Genomic DNA, 25,799 nt, shown 5'->3' on the forward strand with positions numbered 1-25,799 from the left:
CAGAGGGGTCACAACTCTGTCAACGAAGAAAACATGGAGGATTGGTTAGTACACAACGCCAATAACAAATATGGGTATACATTCAAGTATGAACGTAAGATTTCATGGTGGTTTTATCATTACGTAAGTTGAGAGAGAGAAATTTGAAAAAAATTAGGAAAGATTCTGGATAATAGAAGTGGATAGACCGAAACTTATTTGGGAGAATCAATCAAGATTCCCACTAGATTATTATTAATGACAAACGGAAAGTAAAGTTTTGCTTCGAGATGCATTTGAAGGGAAAGTGAATGCTTAGGTTGATTTCATGAGTTTGAGGGATATACAGGCAGGTGCCACACGAAGGGGGGAGAGAGAGAGAGAGGGAGCAATGCCATGCGTTGGGATCTCCATACAAAGAGAGGGAGATTTTTGTTGTACCAACAACCAACATGAGGCAAAAAAGATGTTTTTTGTTTGCGTCGCCCTCATGAAGGTGTGTTGCAGCCTCTCTACGAACAGAATGAATAGCATTGTCACATAATGCAAGAAGTAAGAAATGCACATTTTTATCTCTTTCCCATGCGAGGGTGTATTGCAAGGCTCCCTCTCAAACCTTGTGTTTGTTTCTTGACTCAATATGCGATGTGGGATGGCATGCATGAGCCACAAGGGAGTTGAGCATAGTATAAGGGAGTTGTAGCGAGATTTGGACATGCAAGACACAAATGGTGGAGGGTGAGGAAGAAGCGTGGGGATGCAAAGGCAACGTGGGAATCGGTTGTAGGTGCTTTTCCTTCCACTAGAGAGATTCCTTTTGGAATTGAATATGACAAATAGATAGCTTTGTTTGAAAATAGACCATAGTGTGGATAGAGCCTTCTATTTACTTTGTGTGTGTGTGTGTGTGTGTGTACTGAATGTAAAAGTGAATACACTCTTCTTTTTTAATAGACCATAGTGTGGATAGAGCCTTCTATTTACTTTGTGTGTGTGTGTACTGAATGTAAAACACTCTTCTTTTTTAAAGCTCTTTGATTTGTGTTTTTTTTTTTTTTTCCCCTCAAAAGGTCTATGTGTGCACGTCGACACACACCCTTTGAAAATTTTTATTAAAAAAACTACAAAAGAAGGTCTACGTGCACGCCTGGAGACACACCCTTTGAAGAAGATTCTTTTTTACTAAAGAAGGAGAGAGAGAGAGAGAGAGATGGACTAGAAAAATACATTTTCCCTAACCGATGAAAATAAGGACAAACTTGGATTTCTATCAATTTTTAGGTAGGCTTTTATCATAATCAAGTTTTAAGTTGTGGTCGTCTGTTTGCGAGAGAGAAAGAGAGAGAGAGAGCGCAAGTTTCATCCTCGCGCTACTCTCCACCTGTCATCACATTGTAGATCCAACTACACCATTGTGCTAGCCTTGGTAAGAGCTACGGATCAATGCCAAGCATTCCTCGCAGAATGGAGCATACATGCTCGTGCATCTATGAGCTATTTGCAGTTGTAAGTATAAAAAACAATGTCCGTTTTTTACCTGCAAGTAGTCGTTAGAATCGTAGCGACATAAGCTACACATAGGAACTTGTAGATTTCAATTTTGGACACTTTCAAAATACTACTCTATCTTCATACGTGTTTTTTGTAGATGGGTTTCCAACTAGGATTTTGAATGTAGAGGCTTAGGGACAGGTGTATCCTAGTGAGGGGATGGTGTTCCTTGAGTTTCATACGATTTTGGTACGGTTTAGTGAGTTTCCTTCTATTATGTGTATGTGGATTAGGTGGTGTAGTTGAGAGCAGTTAGACTGTAGATTGTGGTTTAGTTGGCCTTCCAGAGTGTTGTATGTGTAGGATGGTCTCAGCCTAACAAGCTAACGAGATTTTCTTTGTGTGCCTATTGTGTCATCTGTGTCCTAGATACATTATGTTGATCTAGGTTGTGTTGCATCCACTTTATAGGTGGTGTGATTTGCTCCCGCAACAACTTGACTCTTGAACATACATCATTCCATCTTCACAAGATAGCTATTTTTTCTTTGAGAAACACCATTTTGCTAAGGCATATACGGAATTATATATTGGTGTTTTATCCCATGAGTAGCCAAAATGCATTAATTCCATCTTCACAAGATAGCTATTTTTTCTTTGAGAAACACCATTTTGCTAAGGCATATACGGAATTATATATTGGTGTTTTATCCCATGTGTTTTAATGCCTATAGTACATTTGGAGATAATTTTGGTGATAATTAGAAATTGTTTGAAGCACACGAAAACTTCCAACTTAGATTTAACTGGATACACCCATGCATTCTTTGAGTAATCATCAATGAAAGTCACAAAGTATAAGTAGTTACCCAAGGATGGATTTTGCATAGGCCTACAAACATCACTGTGCACAAGTTGTAGCCTGCATGTAGCCCTTACTGAACCATTTTTTGAAAAATTTGAACACTTCATCTTCTCCAAAATACAGCCTTCACAACCATTCTTTGAAGGTACTTCATAACAGCAAAGAAGAAACCAAACCCAAAATTTTCAACCATAGCAAAATTGGCAAAATTCAAATACCCAAAATGTGCATGGCAAAGTTTTGCATCTGAAATAGCCTTTGAATCCACAATTGCATTTGCAATAATTTGGCTACACTTTTCATACAAAGCAATCTTATAAAGCCCATGTCACAAATTTTAAGATACAATAATTTCATCACCAGAATAGAGATCATAAATTTTACATCTGTCATTCGCAAATTTGACAAGAAGACCAAGTCTTGCAAGTGTAGATATAAAAAAAGGTTTACTTTTTATCCCATGGTACATAAAGTGTATCAACAAGTGTAAAATAACCATTTGTAGTAGTTAGCACAGTATTTCCAACTCTCTTGACTGGATAAGACTCAAGAGGCATTGTTGGCACAAGTGATCATCTTGCCATAAGGGATAGCCTTGAGATGGGTAAATAAATCAAACCATATGGCACATTCACATAAGCAATACAAGAAAACACTTTGAAATCTAGCACATTTGGTTTTTCACCACTAAAAATCTCTTCAAGTGTCATATCATGCACTGCCACACTAGGGTCATGTTCATAATGTAAACACGTGTAGCAATAGCCTCAGCCCAATGATGTGAGGATAGCTCTATTAAATTTTGCTATGTGCTTGTTATTTTGCTCTACAACATTGTTTTGCTGCAAAGTATACCTGCATGAAAACTACCTTTTAATTTCATGATTTATAAAAAAACTATTGAACTCATTTGAAAATTATTCTCTCCCTCCATCTGACTTCAAGCAATTTACATGTTTCCTAGTCTGTTTTTCAATCATAGCTTTGGAATTCTGAAAGCACATAAGCACCTCACTTTTTTGCTCTCATGAAATAGACCCATATCTTTCTTATACGCTCATCAATTAATCTCACATAACATCTGCATACACCCCTAGATATAGTCTTTGTTGAAATCCATACATCTATATGTACTAATTTCAATACATTCTTATCATGATGAAAGGATGCTTTTTGATGTTCCCAAACTAATAAGCTTCACAATTTGTTTTTCATTTTAGTAACTTCAAATGCTCTAAAATCTATAACCATGTCTTAGTGTTGGGGTAAGCCTTTAGCTTACACTCTTATGTGACCAATCCCTAAAGCCAAGCATACATGCATGCACTTCTATGTGCATGGATACAGCCTCCTACATAGAACTCCCTAGCACAATCTACTTATGCTATGCACACAAGGTATACATCGTTACCCTCATGCTACTTTTTGTATCCCACTTCTTACTTGGTCTCTACCATATGTGGTGCATCTCACCTTAATTAGCACCTTTCATATCGAGCCTATAAAGCCACCATAAAAGTCTTGTATCTATCCCTCTTAGTCTTTGATCAATCAAGCAAGTTTCCATTCCGTTGTGTATTGAGTACACTCTATCTAATTTAGCTCTTCTCTATTGCTTGGTGTCTACACAATGATGAATGCCACAATTGATTATCCAACGTAGCTCTTACATGTGGTATCAAAGCTACAATGTAATTAGTATTTTCTAATTACATTGGTTAGATCTCTATGCTAAACTTAGTGCTCTTTCTCTCTCTAAGCACTAAGTTGATTCATAGCACTTTAAAGTTTAGACCGATTGCTACTCAATTCAAAATTTTCTCTAGCATTGGTCTTTGGGCAGGTCTATATGGTCACTACCCTAGCCAATGATTAGTGATGATTAGATCAAGTATTAGATTGTGTGATTTTTCTTCTCATTGTGTGATCCTTGCGCAATATTCACCTTGAAATGTTCATATGCATATGAAATTTCCATCAAGAGCTTTCAAATGAGTGCACCTATGCCCCATTTGATCAAAGCATCAAACAATGGTGTCTTGATTAATCTTCATGTTTTTGTGCTTGATTTCTCCATGTATTTTTCTCTTTATTGTTTTGATTGTGTGTATGTGAGTGACTCTTTGTGTGTGTATACATTACTAAATGAGTGTGTATGTGTGTGTGTGTATTCCCTTTGAATGTGTGAGGGTGTGTGTCCTAGAAACCAAAACGGCCCTTTAATGCACTTGGGAAAGCCTCTACCGAATGTGGGTCCCCCATCCAATAAAGTCCAAGGCCTTTTGGACGTTGGATGATGGAGCACTTTGCAACCCACTGGCCATCTAGCTACACTTTTAACAAGTCACTCAACCCACCGATCAAAGGGTTTTCATGCACTTATTGCTTTTGACCTTCTAGACTCGCTTGACAGACTAAAATCCACCCCATAAACTACCTTTGGGTCTGCTAGCCCCTGCTCCCATGTACCACACCACCCTTGGACACCAAGGTCCTCACTCCCAACTTCATTAAGTTTTATTTTTGCATCCACCCTATACTATACCCTCTTTCAATGATGAACCCGTTTTCGTTGGCTTTAAATCCCTTCCCATTGATTCTATATTTGAGCATTCAGGCCTTGTTCACACAACAAAGCAGCAGTATGGGAGAGTAAGTTCTCAAAACCATGTGAAAGATTAATTTATGAATGTATAAAATAATTTTGAACCCATGCATATGATGATAGAAACAATGATGCTTGTAGGATTCAAGCAAGAAACCCATAGTAGTAGAGACATGGACGCACTTACTATGCCCTCGTCTATGGAGCATCAAACAAACGAAGGGAGTGCGGAGATTGAAGCTAGTAAGGATGCCACAAAAGCTGTCCAAGACATAGAGTCCAATGTGCGGACTACTCAAACAACCACTAGAGCTACTTCTACCTCTTTTGTTAACATTCGGGACAAGAAAGGTAAAGGGATTATAGAACCTCCTAGCACCTCAAGTGATCCAAAGACTATCAATGTGGTTGAGGATTCTGTGCCATAGCTCAACTTCTCGATGCACAATCAGCATGTCTCTATCTAAGTAGCTACCAAGACAAACAACATAAAATAACACAACAAGACTTTTGCCTCTAAGGGGTGAAGGAAACACCTACCCTCCTTCCCCACCCTCAATACAGACACACACACACACACACACACACATCCTCTTGCCTCATATTCATGGTCTAAGATTGTGCCATGACGCAAGGCCATCCCCCCCCCCCCCCCCCCCCCCACCCACCCAAACCCCCAACACCACCACCACCTTGTGGGAAAAACACAAACACAATATCATGCCCCTCCCTCATGACTAGTAATAGTGAACACCCCATCATGGATATGGAGATGAGAAATACGATGTGGTCTCTGGTCTCTGGTCAATGGTCTCTGGTCAAACACTTAGTCATTTCAATATTGAGTTTGGGGCTAGGAACCCCACGATGGCATATGGAAGGGGACAAATTAGTGTGATGGCACGCTGAATCTCAATCGATCATAGCAGCAAGGCCACTCTACCACTTACAATAGCCGGCGATATATTTAAGCCGTTTGTAAAGTAAAGGATTCATCTATGCAATCATCTAGAATTTCCATTCAAAGCCTGCAAGGTGGCTACTTTGGCCACCTCAGGGGAGACTCTTGACACATGCTCTCGAGGATGCATGAGCACCCTTACTATTAGTCAGGTAACAATCGGGAAGGTAGAGAGTGCCACATCTAGCATGGATTCTGACTTAGAGACATTTAATCATAATCCTTCGCATGGTAGCTTTGTGCCACTAGCGTTTCAACCAAGCATAATGATCAATTATGTGAATCAATGATTCCTCTCATACTAAGTTGAATTACTATTGCGACATCAATTATCAGTAGGGTAAACCTAACTTGTCTCACGACGGTCTAAACCTAGCTCACATTCCTTACTAGTGGGTGAACAATCCAACACTTGGAAAATTATGCTTCTCAATGATAAGAAGAGCTAACATTGAAGGATAAAAAAGCAACGTCATTATGAACGCTTGGCTGCCACAAGCCAGCTATCCATGTTTTAACTTTTGTGACACCTCTACCTTCAAATTTGAAAATTCTAAAGGATGGATATGCCATGCTTTTACACTTTTTTTAATTATTGAAAATCAAAATCAATTGATATTTTACCTTGTTTTTTACACATGAGATTTATGTTCTCATTGAGCTCACCTGAGGACACCTGGATTATCTTTCAACAAATGTGTCGCCCAACCCAAACTCCCCATCCAAAAATGTCTTCTGCCTTGATCGGTGTGTCATTGCACCTTAAGACTAGAAATAGAGGTATATCCCCATCCCCACCTTATGGAGTAAGTAAAACAACACTAAAAGTAGTGGTATTTTGCTTGTGCCAAATGCTCCCACTTATTCTACACCTCTCAAGTCATTTCACAAAGTTGGGACTAGAGTCAAGCTCAACAGGGTCTTATTTCCCTGCTGATTTTTTCAACCCGGTTCCCTTGGCTATGGTTTTGCTAGATAGTACATAGAGAGCGAGAATCTCATTAATCCATTCATGTGCAACACTAATTAGATGATGAGGCATTTGGCTACCTTAAGAGTGTCATAGTTACTTCCAGTGTTTACCTGCAGTTAGTAGAATTTCTTCACTTTGACATTCAAAGAACTGAGTAGAAATCACATTGCGTCAATATCCATGGGGACCATTGCAATGCTTTGTTTTAATCATACAATCAGATTCCCCTTCTCTATACCCGTTCTAAGATGGTTATTCACTGCCTAGGGAGGGCTGCCTCGCAAGGGGTAACATTCTATAGCCATCACCCTCGCCCTTGCCACTAGGGCAGCGCGAGAAGACCCTTGACAACCTTTGCTCTATCAAACTATAGACCCCTAGACCCAACCCTTAGAGCCAATCCTTTTCTTAAAGTTACGGATCTGTTTTACTGACTTCCCTTGCCTACATTTTTCTCTTAACTAGAGGTTGCTCACCTTGGATACTTGATGCATTTGTGAGTATGACCAAGCGTGATCGGTATTCACTCCTCCAAATTTTCACGGGCCACTAGGGGCACACCGAACATCGCAAGACTTGTGGTGATTTACCCCAGGGCAGTCACTTATCAAAAGACCCCTATATCACGTGAGTTCAAGACGTAATTAATAATACCCCAATATACATACTATACTTACACTGTGACCTATTTAAAAAACCCCCACCCCCCTCTGTATGTATACATTTTTATACATTTTGGTCTTTTAATAATCCTCTCCAGTTAACTCACGTGATATCATACACATTCTAAAAAGTGACTGCCTCGGGTGATTTACCAACCACTAGACCCTATCTTTGGGTGATCTGATTTCAGGGTGGGTGGGCTGTTAAAAAGAAAAGAGATCTTTTCTAAGGGGCCCTATCGCCGTCTCTAGTTACGGTCGTGTTGCCATCCATGGCCACCCAATTCCCTTTTGATTCATGGCGTGCATTGCACCCTTGACACATGACTACTCCATCTCTTAGGATCGACTAACCATATACAATTGTTGCTCACATGGAAACTTTCTCCACTTTGGTCTTCAAAGTTTTCATTTAATATTTATGAGATGCTTATGGAAATCAGACTAAAGGACTAAAGCCTAATCATAGCCCTAGGTCATGTTAAAAATGAATGGAGTATTAAGACTATCACTAAGAGTCTAGAACTAATGAGAAATGAACCTACATTAACTTAAGGTTAAGGCCAATTACCTATGATTAGCACACATAAAACCTAATTTTTGATGAGTTAATATTCACAAAGCAAAGTGTTGAAAGTTTAATATGCCTAGCTTTTGAACATGAAAGAACCATAGCTTAGAAGCAAAAATTAATTAAGCCAAGCATAGAGAATGGAGAGATGAACAAAAGAGAAAAATCATCGAGGGATTACACCTATTCATGCTCTTTTGAGCATCCTTGGGCAAGCATCCTTTGTGTAGAGAAGTCTTTTGATCTTTTTATTACAATCCAAGCTTCTTGAAGCTATGTGTAAACACAAGCTACAAAATCCATTTATTAAAATCCAAAAGCACACAAGAAAACATTAATGAAATCCTAAAGCTAAGGTCTTGCATACCCAAATTTGACAAAGGGAAAAAACCCTAGGGAAAAGAGTGCCTTTGGTTATGCACATGATGCTCTTTGTAGCAAATTTATGCATACATATCAACAATGAGAGAGAATGAGCTTCTACATAAGCAAATTTTACAATTTTTACAACCTCTCATGCATGATTCAAAGTTGATTAGTTTCTAGCTCAATGGAATATGGAGTTAAAAACAAGCCAAGAGCTGAAAATAATACAACTTTGTTGAAATGAAGTGGCTCTAGATAGCCAAATTTTATAATTTAAATATGTTCAAAAAGTTGGCTAACAACTAGCTCATGAAATTCTACAATTTTAGAGAACGCTATGAGCTAGAGCTGACTGCAACTTCATGAAATAAAAATCAATGGCTCTTAATAATCAAATTTTGTACTTGAAAGCTCTCAAAAAAGTTGGGTACACATTAGCTCAAAATGAAAAAAATTAACTTTTGACCAAGCTATGAGCTAGCATATATACAACTTTTAATCCAAACAATTGGAATGGCTCTAAATAGCCAAGTTTTGCAATACATTGCAATGCCGACATCCCGTATCTGCAATGGAATCCCTATTTGCCAATCACTCTTTACAATGAATCTCAATTGTTATTGCCAAAGCATTTGTACATGCACATCAAGCACCAAAAAATATTGAGTTCAATCATAAATTCAAAATGGTATCTTATGGCCCTTTGAACAAGCTCAATGGTTAGTGCTATGCTGTGATTTTTTCATCCAAATTATGCACTAAAAATGTAGCAAGCCAAGTTTAATTTTTTACTCTGGACCAAGCATGAATGTATCATCAATGTAACTCTTAAACGAATCTTGCATGCATGTCACATGGATTTTTTTTTATTCAGTGCAATGATAATGTCAATCAAGCCAAGCACTAAACCCTGTTTTGCACAAGCCAACCATTAATGCATAATACAATCATTTGTGCATAGAAATTGTCACACAATCAAAGCACTTAATGCTCTTATGTAGCAATTTTGACATATGAAGCAAGAAGAAGGAGAGAAATGGTATTGGTCAATGGCCGTATACAAAGATCAGTTGATCGTACTCTCATGCCTCCTCTAACACACAAAACAAAAATGAGATCGTCATCACAGAAAGGGATCTTCATTTTTAATGCCTTCTTGAGTAATCCTTCAAGGCTAACATACATAATCAATAATTGTTAGCTATGATGATACGATATATTGGCTCTGCATAGTCAAATGATGAATCTCCCCCTCATTTAATAAAAAATCAAGCCTACAAATCACATTTTCAAAATAGAAATTAGTGCATTGAAGCATTTTGGCAGTGAAATCAAACACAAGCTCAACCATGTAGACACCCTCTTCATTTGTTGATCCTGCTTTCTAGTATCCTTGAATTTCTCTTTCGGCCCAATGTTAAGCTGAGAATTATTTCTATTTTGATAACCAATTGCCATCATAAGTTCATTCAACGCACCTTCTTTTTCATGTATATCAGCCTCCAGAAGGAGGCATTGGTGGGAAGCCATTTTAAACCATGTCTTTTAGTTTTATCCAATTTTTTTTTAAAACGGTGACCAGCAAGCAGGTGTGTGAGGTACAGATGGCGAGATTGTGTGGGTGTAGGCATTAATGTGCGTAGTACCGTCTGTGGCCTCAGGTGTAGGCGTAGTCAAGTTGAGGGTCGAGAGGGAGAGTTTATGGGGTGTGTGGGCGGGCGCCTTTGTGAGGCAAATACAGCAAAGTGAGGACTTTTTGACTCAAGATCCGGCGTAACAGTAGGGGCCAGGGCTACGGCTTGCTAGAGCATGGTCGACAAGAGCGTCAGCAGGCATGTGCTGGGAGCGCTCATTGAAGGCTTGGTGGGGAATGCAGTTTGTGTGTGTACGCTTGTTGCACTGAATGAAGACTTGCCAATGTGAAGCAGTTTCTCTTATTGATTTTTTCTTTACTGCAAGCAGCTAAAAAACAAATGGCATCGGGGCCTTTGATATGCGAAAGTGAATGTGTGTGTGTGTGTGTGTGTTCGGGTCGGATGCGCCAAGCAGGGCAAGTGGATGCGTGTGTTGTTGTGTGAGTAGAGCCAAAAGGAGCACAACTCTAGGTGAGCCCAAAACATATTATTTTGTTTCTTCTTATTAATAGCCTTTTAGGAGGACATTCTCGCGAACACAAGAAAATGAAATATATTCGAGCTCCAAGCCTTGTGGTTTAGCATCACTTTGTGAATTACCCATAAACTTTTGGTCTTATTACAAGAAGGTTCCTCTATCAAGTTTAAGGAATCACAATTAATCCTCAATGCCCATTTATAAATAAGCATTAAACCACACTTGTTCAACAAGACATTATCATCGATGGCATCACATCCTTTTCTTTCATTACCACAAGACAATTGCTTATCAAAAAAAGTTCCCCCTCCTTTTGTGCTCAATACAAGTCCCTTCTTTCGTTCTTATTGCTTCCAATTGTAGACGATGCTCATTGAATTGGATTTTTTTATATTTATATTTTAATTTTTATACGCCAATGTTAAATTACATACTATCAATCAAAAATCCATACATTCAATTTTTTGGTCATTCCAATTTCAAATTCTCATGGTAACATTATTTGCTCATATCTGGAAGTCTTAATCATCCAAATCCTAGTTGGTTTGTCATCACATTGCTACACAATTTTTATTCATATGGCATCCACCAATTACCATACCCCATTGACATACATAGCAATAGTAATTCATAAAATCACTTTCAATTGCGTCAATTGAATCATCTCAAGTCAATCATACACCCTAAAAGTAATAATCATCATAACTGATAATTGCTATCAATTATTCATTGCCAATTTGGACATTGAATGCCATTGAGTAGGCACACACAACAATTATTTGGCCAAATTAATCATCATAATTGGTAAAAAATACCAATTATTCATTCAAGCACCAGATTGCACATGCCATAGAGTAGGTACACACACCCAAATTTATGCCAAAATTGTATGCAAAAATTACATCAATTCCACATTGCAATGCTCAAATTGCAAGCTCAATCAAGCATAAGTGAATGCATGCATGCTTAATTTCTAAAAAATTAACACTATTTTGAGCCAATCAAGCAATGCACACACTAAAAAATTAACACTATTTTGAGCCAATCAAGCAATGCACACACTCAAAAATTAAGCACAAAAGATCAAATTTGGCTCAATTGGCAATGCATTTAGGCTTGATTGCACACACTTTTTATGAGCATTTCACAATAAAAAATCATTTAGGTGCCCAAATTGACCATCAATCATAGAAAATCAAGTGGCCTTGGATGGGCACACACACTCAATCTTTGCCCAATTTTTTGGCAATTAGGCTCATAGAATGATTGAATTAACCTAGCATACACATCAATTACATGATTTCATACTCATATATCATTAATTCCATCACTTTATATGGATGCACACACTCAAGATTAGGTGCACTTGAATTTTTTGACAATTTTTTCCCCTCTTTGGTGCATGCACACACAACGATTTTTATGCACACACATGAATTCTTGATGAGAATTAAGCATTATCTAGATACACACAAAGTTCATTAGTCAAAATTTTACTATCAATTTCATTCCAAGTGAATCAAATTAGGTGCAAAGTGTAGGTCAATTAATTTTAGCAAATAATTAGCACACATTGAACCACATTAATCAATCAAGAATTGACATGAGCAAGTGAGGACACTTACATTGTAATCACACTCCAAGCTATTCCTTTGCTCCACGCAAAGATGCATCATTGCACACACAAGTGTGTGCACCATAAAATCGGCTCCAAAATTGACCATTTGTAGGCAAAAAATCAAACACTCAAATCATCAAATTAGGCATAAATTAGCACAATTAACTTGATTAGAGTGATGATTCCACTTCTTACAAGGGGATTTAACATACTTTACACTTCAAATGTTAATGGTTAGTCTAGCAAGGTTAGTCAAAATTAGTAAAAACTAGCATGGAATTAGTACAATCAGCATGGACATAAAGAGAAATTAGCAAGGGTTAGTATGAAATTAGTGAAATTGAGGGTGGAATTGGGCATTTGGGATATTCATAATTCAACATTTAGATCAATTACTTGCACAAACATCATCAAATCACACCAAAATTGAGTTACACACACTCAAAAATAGAGAATTTAGTAGTGAAATTACTCTATTCTAAACATCCTACACTCATTAGCTTAGGTTATCGATCCCCGGCAACTGCGCCAAATGTTGGGAGGCGATGTAGCAACAACCTAATCGCAACCCACACAAAATTCAAATCCATGGATCCGCAACCCGGCTAGGGCATGGAAGCACGAGCATCGGATGAATAGAACTAGAGGATTCAAGAGATCACCTCTCCAATGCAAGTAGAGATTAGCCATGGCAAGACTAACTCTAAACATACTCTAATCACTAATCATACAACTCCTACACACATCAAGTCCACCTAAGTCCAACTTACCATAAACTAGAAACCCCAAGCACACTAATGATAAGCACACACTAATTACCACATGTCAATCACGACACTTCATCAATAGCTACACACACGAGGTGAATGGTGCTAGAGTTTCATAAAAGCTATCTACACACAAGCAAACAATAGGGCACACACACTAATTACAAGATTAAGACCCAACTTAATCAACCTAATTAGTAATGTTAAATATCACAAATTGAATGCTTGTAGAAGAATAGGAGTGGTTAATAGCAAGAAGTACATACCTCTCTAAAATCTAGAATAATCAGAGTGTAATACTAATGCATGACATAATCAAATGTAGAGAAGATAAGACTAATGAGAAAATAGGAATTAGATTAATCAAGAAGAGCTTACTCTAATTACAATGGATTAGTCCTAGCCTCTTAAGCATGGACATTAAGCTCAAGGCTAGGCCATAGAGTGAACACTCAAGAGACAGAGAGCTCTCAAAAGTGGATCCTCAAGAGTGGATACTCAAGAATGAAGCCTCTTTCCATAAAGGCTTCCTTTTAAAGGCTTTCACCACAATCCCTTCTACTATGGGTTTAAGTTTGAGCCCTCTAGCTACCACATATAAGTTTGAAACTCCAAGTGAGCCAAAGACTTATACAAAGTGAGTTGGATATATTATGCACAACCATAGCAAATCTCCCACTTGATGCATATTGGGTGTAACATGTATTAGCCACTGCTAACACCCCTCAAACTCTATTTTAGGTTAACCTAAGGTGACATTAGTATATAAGGTGCCTAGGTCATCTTTATAAGGACAAAGAACTTTTTATCATAATCAAGTTTTAAGTTGTCGTCGTCTGTTTGCGAGAGAGAAAGAGAGAGAGAGAGAGCGCAAGCTTCATCCTCGCGCTACTCTCCACTTGTCATCACATTGTAGATCCAACTACACCATTGTGCTAGCCTTGGTAAGAGCTACGGATCAATGCCAAGCATTCCTCGCAGAATGGAGCATACATGCTCGTGCATCTATGAGCTATTTGCAGCTGTAAGTATAAAAAACAATGTCCGTTTTCTACCTGCAAGTAGTCGTTAGAATCGTAGCGACATAAGCTACACACAACTTGTAGATTTCAGTTTTGGACACTTTCAAAATACTACTCTATCTTCATACGTGTTTTTTGCAGATGGGTTTCCAACTAGGATTTTGAATGTAGAGGCTTAGGGACAGGTGTATCCTAGTGAGGGGATGGTGTTCCTTGAGTTCCATACGATTTTGGTACGGTTTAGTGAGTTTCCTTCCATTATGTGTATGTGGATTAGGTGGTGTAGTTGAGAGCAGTTAGACTGTAGATTGTGGTTTAGTTGGCCTTCCAGAGTGTTGTATGTGTAGGATGGTCTCAGCCTAACAAGCTAACGAGATTTTCTTTGTGTGCCTATTGTGTCATCTGTGTCCTAGATACATTATGTTGATCTAGGTTGTGTTGCATCCACTTTATAGGTGGTGTGATTTGCTCCCGCAACAACTTGACTATTGAACATACATCATTCCATCTTCACAAGATAGCTATTTTTTCTTTGAGAAACACCATTTTGCTAAGGCATATACGGAATTATATATTGGTGTTTTATCCCATGAGTAGCCAAAATGCATTAATGCCTATAGTATATTTGGAGATAATTTTGGTGATAATTAGAAATTGTTTGAAGCACACGAAAACTTCCAACTTAGATTTAACTGGATACACCCATGCATTCTTTGAGTAATCATCAATGAAAGTCACAAAGTATAAGTAGTTACCCAAGGATGGATTTTGCATAGGCCCACAAACATCACTGTGCACAAGTTGTAGCCTGCATGTAGCCCTTACTGAACCATTTTTTGAAAACTTTGAACACTTCATCTTCTCCAAAATACAGCCTTCACAACCATTCTTTGAAGGTACTTCATAACAGCAAAGAAGAAACCAAACCCAAAATTTTGAACCATAGCAAAATTGGCAAAATTCAAATACCCAAAATGTGCATGGCAAACTTTTGCATCTGAAATAGCAAAATGTGCATGGCAAAGTTTCCATTCCGTTGTGTATTGAGTACACTCTATCTAATTTAGCTCTTCTCTATTGCTTGGTGTCTACACAATGATGAATGCCACAATTGATTATCCAACGTAGCTCTTACATGTGGTATCAAAGCTACAATGTAATTAGTATTTTCTAATTACATTGGTTAGATCTCTATGCTAAACTTAGTGCTCTTTCTCTCTCTAAGCACTAAGTTGATTCAAAGCACTTTAAAGTTTAGACCGATTGCTACTCAATTCAAAATTTTCTCTAGCATTGGTCTTTGGGCAGTCTTTGGGCAGGTCTATATGGTCACTACCCTAGCCAATGATTAGTGATGATTAGATCAAGTATTAGATTGTGTGATCCTTGCGCAATATTCACCTTGAAATGTTCATATGCATATGAAATTTCCATCAAGAGCTTTCAAATGAGTGCACCTATGCCCCATTTGATCAAAGCATCAAACAATGGTGTCTTGATTAATCTTCATGTTTTTGTGCTTGATTTCTCCATGTATTTTTCTCTTTATTGTTTTGATTGTGTGTATGTGAGTGACTCTTTGTGTGTGTATACATTACTAAATGAGTGTGTATGTGTGTGTGTGTATTCCCTTTGAATGTGTGAGGGTGTGTGTCCTAGAAACCAAAACGGCCCTTTAATGCACTTGGGAAAGCCTCTACCGAATGTGGGTCCCCCATCCAATAAAGTCCAAGGCCTTTTGGACGTTGGATGATGGAGCACTTTGCAACCCACTGGCCATCTAGCTACACTTTTAACAAGTCACTCAACCCACCGATCAAAGGGTTTTCATGCACTTATTGCTTTTGACCTTCTAGACTCGCTTGACAGACTAAAATCCACCCCATAAACTACCTTTGGGTCTGCTAGCCCCTGCTCCCATGTACCACACCACCCTTGGACACCAAGGTCCTCACTCCCAACTTCATTAAGTTTTATTTTTGCATCCACCCTATACTATACCCTCTTTCAATGATGAACCCGTTTTCGTTGTCTTTAAATCCCTTCCCATTGATTCTATATTTGAGCATTCAGGCCTTGTTCACACAACAAAGCAGCAGTATGGGAGAGTAAGTTCTCAAAACCATGTGAAAGATTAATTCATGAATGTATAAAATAATTTTGAACCCATGCATATGATGATAGAAACAATGATGCTTGTAGGATTCAAGCAAGAAACCCATAGTAGTAGAGACATGGACGCACTTACTATGCCCTCGTCTATGGAGCATCAAACAAACGAAGGGAGTGCGGAGATTGAAGCTAGTAAGGATGCCGCAAAAGCTGTCCAAGACATAGAGTCCAATGTGCGGACTACTCAAACAACCACTAGAGCTACTTCTACCTCTTTTGTTAACATTCGGGACAAGAAAGGTAAAGGGATTATAGAACCTCCTAGCACCTCAAGTGATCCAAAGACTATCAATGTGGTTGAGGATTCTGTGCCATAGCTCAACTTCTCGATGCACAATCAGCATGTGTCTATCTAAGTAGCTACCAAGACAAACAACATAAAATAACACAACAAGACTTTTGCCTCTAAGGGGTGAAGGAAACACCTACCCTCCTTCCCCACCCTCAATACACACACACACACACACACACATCCTCTTGCCTCATATTCATGGTCTAAGATTGTGCCATGACGCAAGGGCATCCCCCCCCCCCCCCCCCCCCCCCCCCCCCCCCCCCCCCCCCCCCCCCCCCACCCAAACCCCCAACACCACCACCACCTCATGGGAAAAACACAAACACAATATCATGCCCCTCCCTCATGACTAGTAATAGTGCACACCCCATCATGGATATGGAGATGAGAAATACGATGTGGTCTCTGGTCTCTGGTCAAGGTCTCTGGTCAAACACTTAGTCATTTCAATATTGAGTTTGGGGCTAGGAACCCCACGATGGCATATGGAAGGGGACAAATTAGTGTGATGGCACGCTGAATCTCAATCGATCATAGCAGCAAGGCCACTCTACCACTTACAATAGCTGGCGATATATTTAAGCCGTTTGTAAAGTAAAGGATTCATCTATGCAATCATCTAGAATTTCCATTCAAAGCCCGCAAGGTGGCTACTTTGGCCACCTCAGGGGAGACTCTTGACACATGCTCTCGAGGATGCATGAGCACCCTTACTATTAGTCAGGTAACAATCGGGAAGGTAGAGAGTGCCACATCTAGCATGGATTCTGACTTAGAGACATTTAATCATAATCCTTCGCATGGTAGCTTTGTGCCACTAGCGTTTCAACCAAGCATAATGATCAATTATGTGAATCAATGATTCCTCTCATACTAAGTTGAATTACTACTGCGACATCAATTATCAATAGGGTAAACCTAACTTGTCTCACGACGGTCTAAACCTAGCTCACATTCCTTACTAGTGGGTGAACAATCCAACACTTGGAAAATTATGCTTCTCAATGATAAGAAGAGCTAACATTGAAGGATAAAAAAGCAACGTCATTATGAACGCTTGGTTGCCACAAGCCAGTGACGAAGGAAATTTGGAATGGCGGCCTCTACACCAAAACAAACTCCATTGCGCCACAAGGGAAATGAGATGAGGGCACCACCTAGTCTTGGAAGCGTGAACTAGGACCGCTACACACACACACACACACACACACACACACACAGAGAGAGAGAGAGAGAGAGAGAGAGAGAGAGAGAGAGAGAGAGATCACTATGAATGAAGCATTAACCGTGGTGTGTGTACAAGGAATGGATGACTTCAAACACTCCCAACAAAAATAGCATATAGATTACCAAACAATCACTCAAGGATTAGCCAAGATCACATCAAGCACTCTCACAGGCATATAAAACATTTCTCTTAATTAACATAAGTAAGAGGAGGAGAGGTTACTAGCATGAAACAATTTGCACTTCTAGGATGTGCAAGAATAAAGTGAATGAATGAGCTTATGGACTCATGGTGAGTGATACAAAGGCTCAATGGGCTGAGGGAGGCTTGAAATTACAAAGGGGAAGGCCTCTTTATATAGGAAAGAGAGTGATTAGGAGTGAGGTTAAGATACAAGTGTAATTTGTACAAATGAAGCTTGATTAGGGACATTCAACCAATGAAGAAGCTCCTTCCAAGTGATTTGTTGACCAATTAGCTCCATCATCACTTGTGTTGTCTTCACTCCTTCCTCCATAGCTTGAGTCCAAGAGCTTCCTTATTTTAAAATGTAAAGAATCTACATAAAATCAACACATATCTAGTAATAATAGAAAGGGGTTGAATGAGAACTTATGAATTACAACAAGATTAAGCATGACTTGAGAGGTGATTAGAAAAGGAACTTTGATGGGTTTTTGAGCTTGAGAGAGAGGAGGAAGGAGAGGAGGGTGAGAAGACTAATGGCTGATTTTAAAGAAGGTCTCAATGTGGAAAAGGAAGGGTGTGTGTGTGTAAAGGTAGGGGGGTGGTCTCCACCACAGTTGAAAAAACTGGCGTCCACCATTTTGGCCATATCTCCTAGACCGTAGATGTAAAAATTATAAAAAAAATATGGCCAGAATCTTCAGCTTGTCAGTTACAACTTTGATGAAGACAACTTTTCTTGGATCGGAGTGGAAGTATTTTTTAAAAATTCAACAAAATCATGTGCCTGGTTTCTTCCTTTACCAAGTCTTCCACTTGGGTCCCATTTGTTTGAATCATCATATGGCTCTAAAGCCATGATGATATGAGCCACTCATGACCCTTGAATCATGGGTGCATGGCTCCACAACCACATCATATCTTTTCTTTTCACATTTACATATTTTCCCTTCCCTTTACCACTAGGTTCTCCCTCTACCTTTCACCTCCGGTGAACTAGTCAAGAAAAAATCATTTTTTAAAAATTTTTCCAAGAGGTTGTTCTCACTCTTTCTTTTATTGTAAACCTCTAGAAGCAAGGAAAACCAACAAAATAGGATAAACAAAAATTTGTGATAGGCTCGGATCATAGCCCCCCCAAACCTGGCTAGGGGTATTTATGCCTCTAGCCTACTTTCTTTGATCTTGAGCTGACCTTATCCTGATGTGATAAGGCTTTAGACGCCATCCATTTGTCCTGGTCTTGTGCACTTTACCATCAATGTCTTGAAGTCTGTAAGAGCCATTTTTGAACTTTTTGGTGACCAAGAACGGGCCTTCCCATCGGAAAAGAAACTTTCCATCCTTACGAGTGTCGAAGCGATTGTCATATCGAAGCACCAGAGATCCCTTTTTTATGTCTTTGGATGCTAGCTTTTTGTTGAACTTTTCTCTGCGCTTCTCTGCTTCTTGAGAATAGTGGTTGATGGCTTCTTCACGATCCAATTGCAGCCTCTCTAAATCCATGATCCTTTGATGTACTTTCTCCTTTTGAGAGCCTACGTGGCTACCCAATATTCGAAGACTTGTTAACTTCACTTCAATGGGCAAAAGCGCCTCCTTTCCATAAACCAAATGAAAGGGTGTGTACCCTAATGTGGTTTTGAAGGAGGTTCTATAGGCCCATAGAGCTCCATTCAGGTGTTTGTCCCAATCTTGGCACCTGGCATGTACCTGTTTGGTGAGAATTTTGCAAATGATTCCATTTACCTTTTCCACCAAACCATTGCACTGAGGGTAGTAAGGAGTAGAGTGTTGATGCTGAATATTTAGCTTCTTCATGAGTTCTCCTACCAAGTCTGCTCTAAACCCTGGTCCTCTATCAGATAGTATTTCAAGAGGGGTGCCAAACCGGCAACAGATGTGGTCAAAGATGAACTGACTCACATCCTTAGCAGTAATTCTATTGGTCGGCATAGCCTCAGTCCATCTAGTCATGTAGTCTACTCCCATGATGATGTACTCTTTACCTGACTGAGTGCGTGGTAGAGGCCCTATGGCATCAATTCCCCACTTCTCAAAGGGCCCATATACCTTTATTGGGTTTTGAGGTTCAGCTATGAGCCGTCGTGGTCCTGCTTTCTGACATTCATCACATGTTTGACACCAATATTTGACATCACGATGAAGACTTGGCCAAGTAAACCCAGCTTGTAGAACCTTTCTACTAGTGACGTCGTGTGCAAAGTGTCCTCCGCACATATCATCGTGACAAGCTTTTAAAATCTCTTCAATTTCACTCTTCAAAGGAACTCTCCTAAGCACACTATCCTTACCAAGACAATACAAGTCATCATTTACTATGCGATACCTGGTAGCCTTCCTAGCTAACCATCGCCTTTCCCCTGCATTCAAGTGTTTAGGAGCCTCTCCTTGCTCCAGAATGTGCATAATATCTTCCAAGTCCTCCTTGCCTTGCTGAAGTGGAAGTTTGATGGCCACTGCTCCCACTATTGACTCATTTAACTTTGATGATGCTAGGTGGTCTGCATCCTTGTTCTGGTCTCTTGGTACATGATGTACTTGTGCCTCCCTAAATCTCCTCATAAGAGCTTTTGCTTCTCTCATTTTAGTAGAGAGACGGGCATTTTTGCAAGCCCATGTACCTTGCATTTGCCTTACCAAAAGCATGGAGTCACCAAAAGCGTTTAATCTCTTAATTGAATTATCGAGGCACCAACAAAGGCCATGAATTAGAGCATGATATTCTGCTTCATTGTTGGAGTGGACATCTTCTAGAGTGATCCCTTCACCATGGATCCTCTCTCCCAATGGGGATAAGACCACGATGCCTGCAGCTGCCTTATCCTTGGTTCTCTTGTATGCTCCATCAAAGTAGAGGCTATAAGCATTGACCAAAGCCTCTAGAGCTGGAGGTGGTGGAAGTTCCTTTCTCTTCAAATGGCAAACTTTTTCATAGCACTTGTTTGTTAAAATGTCAGCTAAGCATGCTCGAGTTGTTCTTTCAACCTGTATTGTATAATCAAACTCTTGAAGTCGCACCACCCACTTTGCTATTTTGTCAGAGATTTCCATATGTTGTAGTGCATAGGGAAACATATCCTCCACAGTGATAATTACAAACCTCTTCGGCAGCAAGTATGGCCGAAATTTGGTTACCGCAAACATGAGAGCTAACACTAGCTGTTCCATTAGGGTGTAGGCCTTCTCTGTGTTTTCCATGAGGCGGCTAGCAAAATACATAGGCCTCATAAAGGAGGTTTTTGGATCTTTTTGTAGGAGGGCAGCACCAATGGCTTCTTCTCCCACACTAGGGTTTACAAAGAATGTTTCTTCCCAACAAGGTTGGAGGATTACAGGGAGTGACCCTAACATTTTTTTAATCTCTCTAAAATGACCTTCACTTTCTTCACTCCAAACAAGCGTCTCTTGACGAGTCAGTTGTTGTAGAGGAAATATCACTTGGGAGAGTAAGTGTATGAATCTACTCAAATATCTTAGCTTTTGCAAGAAGGAGATTAATTGTTTGATGGAAGTTGGGGAAGGTAGATTTAGCAATGTTTCTATCTTTTCAGGATCTACCTCGATTCCATCAATGGACACTACATGCCCTAATAGTGTAACCTTGCTTTCCCCAATGTGACATTTGTCCTTGTTTAGTTGTCCACCCAGCTTAGCTAAACGAGTAAATCCTTCATCAATCTTGCCAAGATGCATACTTTTGGAGCTGTAAATACAAAAGTCATCTATGAAAACCCTTATGGACTTACCAAAGTAAGGTTGGAAGACCATGTTCATGAATCGTTGAAAGGTGGCTGGAGCGTTGGTGAGACCAAAAGGCATGACTCGAAATGCAAAACATCCCCATGGTGTGATGAAAGTAGTCTTTTTCTGGTCCTCCTTTGCAATGCGTATTTGAAAGTAGCCAGAGTAGCCATCACACACTGTGTATCTCTCATAGCCTGCTACTTCATTTAGAATCTCATCTTGAAATGGGAGAGGGAAGTGGTCCCTCTTTGTTGCAGCATTTAGTGGCTTGTAATCCACGCACACTCGCCATTTACCATTCTTCTTTGGCCTCACCACTACTGGGGAGACCCATTCTGAATCTTCTACTGGGTATATGAATCCTGCTTCTAAGAGTCTCTTCACCTCAGACAACAGTGCATTTTGTTGCACAACTCCTAATCTTCTTAGTTTTTGTACTACTGGCTTGCTCCCTTCTTTTAGATGGATATGATGCTTCACTGCCGTGACACCTGTAATGTGAGTGTAATCAAAAATAAACAATGATGCATGCTTCTTGAGAACATTTACATAACCCTCCTTTTCTTCTTCCTTTATATCCTTGGATAACATCTCCTCTAGGCTGGCATCCCACACATTCTCCATTTGGATCCTTGGGTTGTCTTCTGATGAGGTAGTTTCCTTTATGGTGACGCCCATGACTTCGAGAGTGCTATCACTCTCTTCACTTGAACTCTCTTCCTCGTCCATGGATGAGGAGCATCCACTTGAGCTCCACTCATCAGCTGACGTCTCTAGTTCAAGGTTCTCTTGTCGCCCATTCTTTAGGTTATAAACCACCTTCTGACTATGGCCACCCATGCGAGGCCTCAACTCCAAGTCTCCTGTTTCCCAATCTTGCCTAGCTCCTATACCCATGAGCCAAGGTCGTCCTAAAATAAGGGGGTATCCTTCTCCCTTTACTGGCATCACATAAGCATCAACCTCTGTAGTGATTCCAAAAACATAAACTCTCAAAGCTTTCACTACACCCACACAAGTGACAGAGACATTATTGGCCATTTTTGCCCTAAAGTTTGATGATTCCATTACCTCTAAACCCAATTGATGCATTAGCTTTTCTGTCATGACACAAACCTCTGCTCCACTGTCAATGTAAGTTTTTGGAATCCGTTGTCCCTTGATTTGAGCCTCCACCAAAGGCACTATATCCTTGAGACCATATGCTTTGATTACACTTACTAGCTTACTTTGCTTTGCCCTCGTGCTCACCATTTTTGACCATTTTCGTCGAAGCTTTGGGGAGATATGAAGTAGTTGTGGCCAAGTAATCTTTGGTCCTTGAGAACTCACATCAGCTGTCAAGTCATAAGGTTGTGTCCGAGATCCCATAGGGAAATCAGAGATGTCAATTTGAGACCTAGTACGGGTCTTTCTCTTCTTGGCTTCATCTTTAGTTTCCCGAGATGTACTTGCTTCATTGCTTGCATCCTTGCTTGTTTCTTTACCTACTTCATCTTGGACACGCACACGTTTGATAGGCATTGTAGCCACTTCATCTATCTTCATCTTCCCTTTAGCTATTTCTTCCTGGTTGCTTCTGCCCTTGAGGACCTCCTCCATCCTTATGATGCTCACATTTGGTTGAGTAGCAGGGGCTTGAGCTTGAGCACGAGGTGGCTGCAAAATTTGAGGTTGCGGTTTGAGCTCTAGCACGGGGTGGACTTACTTGTTGTCGAGGACCTCTGACAGGGTAGTCATATCTTCTGGGATGAGGGCAATTATACATGCCGTGGCCAATTTCCCCACAATTGTAACACAACATTTCCCTTGCTTGACGTCGCATTGGTGGCCGATTCCCACCATTTCCCTCAATAGGCCTTCTTGCACCCTGCACAAGATTTACTCTCAACCCCTCTAGCTGGTTTGTGAGATTGTTTATTTGTTGGAGCATATCTTCTTGTTGACCTCTATTGAGGTCTGGTGCATTAGGCACATTTGGAGGTATGTGAGAAGCTTCCATAGTTGTGATATTGCCTCCCAAAGCTAGCTTTGATGAGAATCTTTCTATTCTTTTCCCTAGCAATTCTTAAGGCATCTTCAAAAGCATTTGGAAATTTGCCCTTTACCTTCTCCCTTAGCAAGGGGTACAAACCTGAGATAAATCGATCCTTTTGGAGGCAATTGGGAGCTCGCTCACCAGGGTTTAGTGAGTCTGACCATTGCCCCCAAAGTTTCAGAAAACCTTCCTCATAGGTTGCATAACCATGAGGGTCAACTTGATGAAGGGACAGAAGTTGTTGCCATAGTTCTTCTGCCGAATTGGCTCGTTGAAATCTTCGTAGGAAAGCCACCTTCAATCCCTCCCAATCAATTCTTTGGGTTGGATCTAGAGCCTGGAACCATACCCTAGCTTCTTCTTTGAGCACCAAAGGAAAAGCTCTCAATTTCAATGCTTCGTCATCCCTCCCGGAGACAAGGAAAGCCATCTCCAAGTTATCCAAAAAATCCCCAGCATTTTTCCCACTACGCCCAAAAAAATTTGGGAAAGCCATCATAAAAGTGGGTTGCCTTCCTCTCAATACAGCACAAAGATGAAAACGTCTAGGCCCAAATCATACCTTATTAAGGGTAGAATAAATGGATTGATAGATGCATTAATCTCAGCTAGACGACGAGGGCCTAGTAAGTCCCTTATGATGTTTTGGAACCTAAGCTTTGTGCTAGCTATTATATGCACAGTTTGTCTAGCAAGAGGTTGGAAAGGTCCATATAAATCCCTATGATTCATGGAGTATGCTTAAAGCAAGATGAAGATGTGAACATCAAAAGATACATTATACTCCAACATAGGAAATATTATAGGGTTAGGGGACAGCAATATCTCTCTCAACCTCTCAGCTCCAAAATAGAAGACCAATCTTTGTTGGAAAAAAATCTTTCTATCAATGCGCACATTCACCCTAATATTCTGAACTGATTGAAAGTTGTAGAAAATGGGATTATTCATTGGTGCATTAATTACAAACTTCCATGAAGCACTTCATTGAAGTTGAGCTCTCTTGGATCCCACCATTTGAGAGATGCGAAGAATTTGCTCACCAGTGATTAGCCTAGCTTTGGTGTGACCATCTTCAGCTTTGTAGAGTTCATAGGGTTCGATGGCTACCCTCTCAACCACCTTGAGCCTTCTTGCTAGTAGTAGTTGGAGTGCATCACCATATGTAGCCTCTTGCCAATACCGCACCCCATTGATGTGTAGCTCCCCCTCCAAAAACTTGTTAATACCCGAGTTTGAGAGTGCTTTCACCACCTGAAGTCGAGGCTTCAAAGGAAGTGTCTTCACACTAGCCACAAAGCACTCAACACAATTTTTTGACCTAGGGACTTGATGACTACAGGATTTTCCTTGAAGCAAAGAAGGGTGTGTGTAGTTAACTCTCTTTACCCGCATACGTGCCGTTTGTCGATAAAAACGCTTCTTTTCTCGAGCTTCTTGGGGAGACCATAGTGGAAGTCTCGGAGAATTTGATGGATCTTCCTTCATAGGATTGATAGAGCGCTGCTTGAGAACTCCTCAGTGGGGGCACCAATTTATGACGAAGGAAATTTGGAATGGCGGCCTCTACACCAAAACAAACTCCATTGCGCCACAAGGGAAATGAGATGAGGGCACCACCTAGTCTTGGAAGTGTGAACTAGGACCGCTACACAGAGAGAGAGAGAGAGAGAGAGAGAGAGAGAGAGAGAGAGAGAGAGAGAGAGAGAGAGAGATCACTATGAATGAAGCATTAACCGTGGTGTGTGTACAAGGAATGGATGACTTCAAACACTCTCAACAAAAATAGCATATAGATTACCAAACAATCACTCAAGGATTAGCCAAGATCACATCAAGCACTCTCACACGCATATAAAACATTTCTCTTAATTAACATAAGTAAGAGGAGGAGAGGTTACTAGCATGAAACAATTTGCACTTCTAGGATGTGCAAGAATAAAGTGAATGAATGAGCTTATGGACTCATGGTGAGTGATACAAAGGCTCAATGGGCTGAGGGAGGCTTGAAATTACAAAGGGGAAGGCCTCTTTATATAGGAAAGAGAGTGATTAGGAGTGAGGTTAAGATACAAGTGTAATTTGTACAAATGAAGCTTGATTAGGGACATTCAACCAAT

At 40.0% G+C, this 25,799-nt stretch overlaps 1 pseudogene; it reads right to left on the minus strand.

Moving 5' to 3' along the window:
* Positions 1-5,829: 5,829 nt before the first annotated feature.
* Positions 5,830-7,333, minus strand: LOC147430280 (25S ribosomal RNA; annotated as a pseudogene).
* Positions 7,334-25,799: the final 18,466 nt, after the last annotated feature.

The sequence above is a fragment of the Adiantum capillus-veneris genome, chromosome 22, assembly GCF_014529385.1.
Source record: "Adiantum capillus-veneris isolate H3 chromosome 22, ASM1452938v2, whole genome shotgun sequence".
In the NCBI taxonomy this organism is placed as follows: domain Eukaryota; kingdom Viridiplantae; phylum Streptophyta; class Polypodiopsida; order Polypodiales; family Pteridaceae; genus Adiantum; species Adiantum capillus-veneris.